Below are 7,171 nucleotides of genomic sequence, written 5' to 3'. Positions count from 1 at the left end.
TCGCTTTGACCTGCCTATGGACAAAAGACCCTTGCTGGACTAAATGCGCCCAAACTGTGATCGGTAAATAAACAGAAAAGTAGGAGAAAAAATAAAGCTCAGTCTTCGCCAGTCTCGTAAATCAATCAAGGAAAAAAATTTTCATGAAGTTAAAGAGTTTCACTTTAGATTGGCTGAAACATCTCAATAAACCCCGCCTTCTTGAAAAATTGAAAAATGGGCTGCGCGAAGAAACCCAAAATTGTTCGTTTTGCAGGGTCTTCTTTTGGGGATCAAAGTATAGATGTTGATGGAAAGAATTGGACTTCTGCCACCAATAGTTTGTGGTCTTATTTGGCCCTGGCGCTGAAAAGTTCTTAGTTCTTGCTATAATTTATTTCACTTCATCAGCGGCAAATAGTGGAACTCTTCCTACGGACCTTGTTACGAGTACCTTTGAATTTGTCATAAGTTACGAAACAGTGATATATCTGAAGTGTCTTACTTTAGCGCATAATTATTTCCATATGCTTGCACCCAGAAGACTTAAGGGCCCTGGAAATTAAGTCAAAATCCTAGAAATAAGATTCAGGGCGAACGGTAAACCTATTCTATCTCATTTTGTATATAAATACTCTAAAAGATATAAAGGCTATCGATAAAGGTCGATTTTAAAACAAACATCTATTTTTCATAAAAAAATTTAAAAAAAGAAATTGTCCTCGACAGCATCATTGTAGTAATGTGTTCTAATATTTAGCGAAGTAGGAAATATGTAAGGCAGTTTTTGAGCTCGTATTTTCTTTCAGGTGATCTTAGCGAGAAAATAATTTTTTAACCAAATTTATAAATTACCAATTATTACTATTATGTTAATTGCAAACGGTTTAAAGAACGGAAAAAGTGTAAGAAGCAAAAAAGTTTGATTTTTTCTTAGCGATATTATAAATGATGTTATGAACTTTGTTTGATAATAAATAATTAAATTTTTTTAAATTGTTTAAAAAATGAATGTAAAAATCTGGCTAAGATTTCGAACAGTGAACCAAGATATCCCTAAAAAGGCGACAATATGCGTTTGAAATTAACATTTGAAACGTTCCTGTACAAACTCTCGCAGGGTAAAAAAAACTGAGTTGTGCAAACAAGCAAAATTTCTGTACAATGGGAATAAATCTGTTATTTTTCGGAGGAAATTGGGCAACACAGATAATTGATATCTTGCAGGTTTATATAATCTGCCTTTTTATACAAACAGCTTGTATATTTTCATTTAATGTAAAAGATACTACTTTAGGAGTAAGTTGCCGAAAATTTTACCTTTTGGGAATTCACTCACTCATTTGGGCAAGGTTCCACAGTTTTCGTATACGGTGTGGTGTTTACACCTGACTGAATCAGTTTTGGTTACTAATTCTATTCTCGCTAGGGTCGCCCAAAAAAAACATTGCTACGACAATGTTATCGCGGAAAATTTCTTTGTTTTAATTTTCACATAAAAAAAGAATTTTCCGAAAAAAACGGCCTTTACCGAGAGTCATAATACTCTTAAGAGTATTTATACAAAAAATCAGATAAAATGGCTTTACCGTTAGCCCTGAATCTTATTTCTACGACTTGGCTCGATTTTCAGGATCTTGAAATCTCCAATATAATAAGCGGATTTTCAACGACATATGACATTTCATTCAACAGATGGAAAGGATTTTTAGAGAAAATGGAATATTCTTGAATGCACGTTACTCGCCATTTAAGGCTATTTTCGGCTGCTGAAAGAGCTTTATTTTTTGCGCCTAATGCTGCTTGAAGGTCATCAGTTTACACTTTTTCAGCGTGTGATTAGCTTCCCTTAAGTTTCGAGCAAGTGCCCTAACTTTTGAAGCAAATTTGTCACTTGATGTTATGTAGCTAATCACGTACTGAAAATTCGACGCATGCCGTCTGGACGTTTCAATTTTAAACTAAAGATGGGCAATACGCTCGGCATTCTTACTCAGGCATAACTGAAGTATCATTGCTTCCATTGTCGCTAAGCAGGAAAACGGCCTTCTCGTAAAACACACAGTTCAGAGTCCAGAGATCTTCGGTGAGCAAATTAGAGAGATCAGTATTAGCTGCATTTAGTTTGTCCATCTTGAGAAAAACTTTTTTGTGAATATTTGATCTCCCAGTTCTCATGTTCGCGTTACTGGATATCTGCTCAGGTGGTCTTGCTGAAACCGGTGGTTTGTTCGCTGGAGGATGTTGCTCTTTTTCTTGTTGATAAAGAGCTTTGTATCTTTTGTGGCGTAAAAAGTGTACCAGATCTCGTAAATACTGTGGCGTTTTGTAATCATATTTCGGGTGCATGTTGACCCAACGTTCGTGTAACCTCTGCATGTAATCTCTTCGCGCCGGTGAGCTTTCTTGCCAACATATATTCCTACAATGTTATTATTATTGTTTTAGTACTACAATATTTACACAACATCAGTTGGTCCAATCTTATAGGTCATTCACAAAATACGTGATACGTTTAGGGGGACTGCTGAAATATTATTCTCCATGTTAAGACCAATGGAAAAAGTATCGCGCAGGAGGGGGAAGGGGAAACTTCCTGAAAAGTGTATCACGTATTTTGTGAACAGCCCCTTATTAGCGTATAATGGGCCAACAGTTCGCAAGTGTATTCGGCTCGTAGTTTAGTTTAGGTAATTAGGCCAAATTTAAGTAGCCATAATTTTACCGACCTTGGAAAAACAAGATGTGCCATTATCTGGAAAAACTTCTGATTAAATTTATAATTAAATTATGTTGCCTGATTCTCGCTGACAGAGTTGGCTCTACTTTGGACAGTTGCGAAATTCTGACACAGGGCACAGCGCATGACATAATACATCTTGATTGGCTAAGATAAAACGGAATGGGTGATCTGCTCGCTCTGCGCGGGCTATTCGTGCTGAGCTATGCCTATAAGGCTTAAGCTAAGCAATTGGTAATCTTTACGTTAAACTGCTTCACGTAGGTTTTCTATCAAAATCGAAGATGAATCTCAATTTCTCTTATTTTGCAGCATTTTGAAATAATAAATTGTAATATCTTACCAAACCTGAAAAAATTATTGCATGAGGCTGTTATTTTGATGGGAGAAAAATTATTTTCAAAAATATCATTAATCGAAATCAATGTCTTATTTTAGAATTAGATGCGACTAAAATTTAAATGATTGTGTTGAAGTGTTTATTCGCATGTATATTTATTGGATATCAGCCGAGTCCCTTTTTCTTTGGAATTAAGTGGCACGATCGATTAGGGTGTATTTGAAACTGGCACCGACCGATACTGTCCCTTGAGACCAGTTAGCCTTCAATCCCTCAATTCCACCTCGACTGAGATATTCAGCCACGCGTGATCCAGGCCAATCCCCAATGTCGTTTTACCGACGAATATTGGAAAATAATGCACTTACATATCCACTGTGCAACCACCCTCCCGGGACGGGTTCAAAAAAGAGCTATCCATAAAACTTCCATGCTGCGTGTAAGAGAGCATTTGAGAAATATTGTAAACGAAAGTGCTTTTCAACTTCCTTCTTCAACCAAATAATTTCCATGATACATTTCAAATTTTTGAAAAAATATTTGTCAGTGGTATATATCTACTTCCAATAGCAGTTATGTAAATAGAAACTGTTACAACTTTAAACTTTTTGATTTATTTAATTGAAAGTAATTAAATTTTTTTATATATTACTTTTAAATTTGAAATAACCCATTGCAAAGCCCATATAGCTTTGCAATGGGTAGTACTTTTAAATTCAAAAATTAAATTTCTGAACGAAAGCTACATCTCTGAACACTTTAGTCTTCTTTTTTTGTCAAAAATTATTATTCTTGTTCAAGTGGAATAATCATGAATATTTCGAAATAATTGACAACAAAATAATAATGGGCAACAAAAATGACAACAAAAATTCTTGAGGGGAACGCGTGAATCGAGAATATATTAAACTCAAAGAAAGTGTTCGGTTAGATTGGGTAAAACGTTTAGTTAGAACAGTTAAACATTTAGTTACTTTATGTAAATTATTCTTATATATCAAGCATTAGGACAAAACTGCTAAGTTGCAGAGTTTATTATTTTCGGCAGATAACACAGCCACGCAAAAAAAGTGTGCGGATCTGGTAACAAGACATACGTATTCTTATGTATTTTGGGGCGCTGAATTCAAATTCGGTATCAAAAATCACCCAGCACGTCATGGTTGAGACATAACCTCAAAAATGACGAAAAATCATGCACTGAGGCAAATAAATTTCAAAATAATGCCAGTGATGCAAATTTTCACTTCAAAAACATGTCGACAACTGTGAACGATCAACCCTTGCCTGATATCAACTTATTTAATATAACTTTATCCAACCTAACCCAACCTCACGAAACACAATTAAACTGATTGTGTTGTCCCGTTGTGTTTGCGGTACCGTTTCATTCAGCCTGGGCTTAACCTACATAGAGGTTTAACCTATCTTAACCTAACAAAACCTGACCTAATCTAACCGATTACGTTGGCAACCCTGTTCTTGTGTGCTTTCATATTTTGACATTAATAGCAGTAAATGTCTGGAGTTTCGTAACCGCTTGTTGCTAGCATTATTCGCCATTGCGAGGTTAATTGGAATGGGGTAAATTCTACTTGTAGTTCTAAGTTTCTTCAAATGCGTAATGTGCGTCTAAATTTTTAACTACCTGTAGTATAATGAAATGAATTTTATTGTGTTACAACGGGAACACTTAAGTTAAGTTGTGTTGCATTAAGCAAAATTTCGTTAGGTTCTGTTTAGTTAGATTTATTTGTAGGTTAAGATCGAGTTAACCTATTAAATATATCACACATTTAAGACGGAGAACTGTACGCTTACATAGCTACACGTGTGGCTGAATTTCATTCGGCTAGGTTAGGTTAGATCAGGTGTTGTTAGGTTAGGATAGGTTAAACCTCTATGTAGGTTAAGCCGAAGCTGAATGAAACGGTACCGCAAACACAACGGGACAACACAATGAGTTTAATTGTGTTACGTGAAGTTAAGTTAGGTTAGATTAGGTCAGGTTTTTTAGGTTAGGATATGTTTGACCTCTTTGCAGATTAAGCCCAAGCTGATTCAAACGGTACCGCAAACACAACGGGACAACACAACCAGTTTAATTATGTTTCGTGAGATTAGGTTAGGTTAGGCTAGGTTAGATTTATTTCTAGGTTAGGCTCGAGTTGACCCATTCGATGTAGCACACATTTGCTACTGGTAAAATATGCTTCCAGAGCTTTACGTGTAGTTCAATAAATTTCTGTTAAGTCAGGTTAGGTGAGGTCAGGTTCTGTTGGATAAAGTTATGTTAAACAAATTGATATCAGGCAAGGGTTGATCATTCACAGTTGTCGACATGTTTTTGAAGTGACAATTTGCATCACTGGCATTATTTTGAAATTCATTTTCCTCTGTGCATGATTTTTCGTAATTTTTTGAGGTTATGGCTCAACCATGACGTGATGGGTGGTTTTTCATACAGAATTTGAATTCAGCGCCCCAAAATCCATAAGAATACGTGTGTCTTGTTACCAGATCCGCACACTTTTTTGTGTGGCTGTGTAATGTATAATTTTATTATCTTTAGATTAAAAAAAAAATTTAGTTGTTATAGAAATATTTTAACTTACAGTAACCAATTTAAGTGGTAAAAAGAGTTAAAATGTCCAAAGTAAATCTGAACTGGCACTGCTCCCGATTAGACCGTCGCCATTTTATTTCGCTGCTCCTACAATGCACCGGCGCTCTTCCGATAACTCCTTCAAACACCTTTTCTTAATATCTCAATTATAGCTATACTTATTATGGGTTTGACCATTCCTAGTATATGGAAAATGGTCAAGGATATCCATGTTCGATGATCCAGGGATCTTTCTCAATCCCTTCGTTTGTTTTCAGCTAAATGTTTCGCTATAATAAGAAATGATATCCCTGTCACAGCTCAATTTTTTTTACCGTGTATGTGTCATGCGTAAATTTTATGAATTTCAAGAATTCCATGAATGCCGAGAAGTCAATAAATTCTTTCGATCGTATGAATTTTATGTATTAAATGAATTTTGCAGATTTATTAAATTCCTTACATTTTTTGAATTTCCTAAATTCCGTGAATTCCGTAAATTTAATGATTTCCACAAATTCATTGAACGTCTGGAAATATTTGCACGGAAAAAAAAATTCGTGAGGCGAACGAGTGTATCGAAAATATATTAAACTCAAAGAAAGTGTACGCTTGGATGAGTTAAAACGTTTAGTTAGAAGAGTTAAACATTTAGTTACTTTATGTAAATTGTTCTCGTAAATCAGTAATTTGGACAAAATTGCTAAGTTCGGAAGTTTACTATTTTCGACAGAGTATGTAAAATTGTATTATCTTCAGATTAGAAAAAAAATTTAGTTGTTATAGAAATATTTTAACTTACAGTAGCCAATCTTTCGTCTGGTATCGCGAAAATGAATTTCACTGATATCCGTGTAATGCATTTGGAGGTCAGGTTTGTTGTTCTTATCGCGTTTCTTGATATTTCAATATAGTTATCGTCTACAATCGAAACAAATGTAAATTATTATTACTGCATCATAAAATACATTTAATATTAACATTCGCGCACATTTTAAGTGTTAAAAAGCGTTTAATTGTCCAAAGTAAATCTCAACTGTCACTGCTCCCGATTAGACCGTCGCCATTTGATTTCGCTGCTCCCATAATGCACCGGCGCTCTTCCGATAATTGCTTCAGACACCTATTCTTAATATCCCTATTATACCTATACTCATTAGACGTTTGACTATACGATATCCCTGGTATATGGAAAATTATTATTATTATTACACAATTAAGCCATTTCCCTTTCGGGGTAGGCGTGACTCACTCGGCAGGGGAAAGGAGTAGTGTGTGGAAGGGATAGAGGTTTTTCAGATTGATCCAGAATTCTCGTGCTATTTAAGTAAATAACACGTTCGTTCCGCAACACTGCTCCGGCCCATGTTGCTGATCAATCTCTCTACAATCACCCCAAGCGAATAACCTCACGAAGTCGTTATGTAAGGTTCCCCACTTGGGTCCATTAATAGCCAAGATCTTTGTTTCAGGCGTCATTCACTCTACTGACACTCTTTTTATTAAC

Source organism: Belonocnema kinseyi, chromosome 8 (assembly GCF_010883055.1).
Source record: "Belonocnema kinseyi isolate 2016_QV_RU_SX_M_011 chromosome 8, B_treatae_v1, whole genome shotgun sequence".
Classification (NCBI taxonomy): Eukaryota; Metazoa; Arthropoda; class Insecta; order Hymenoptera; family Cynipidae; genus Belonocnema; species Belonocnema kinseyi.
Note: the sequence above shows the minus strand (reverse complement) of the source record.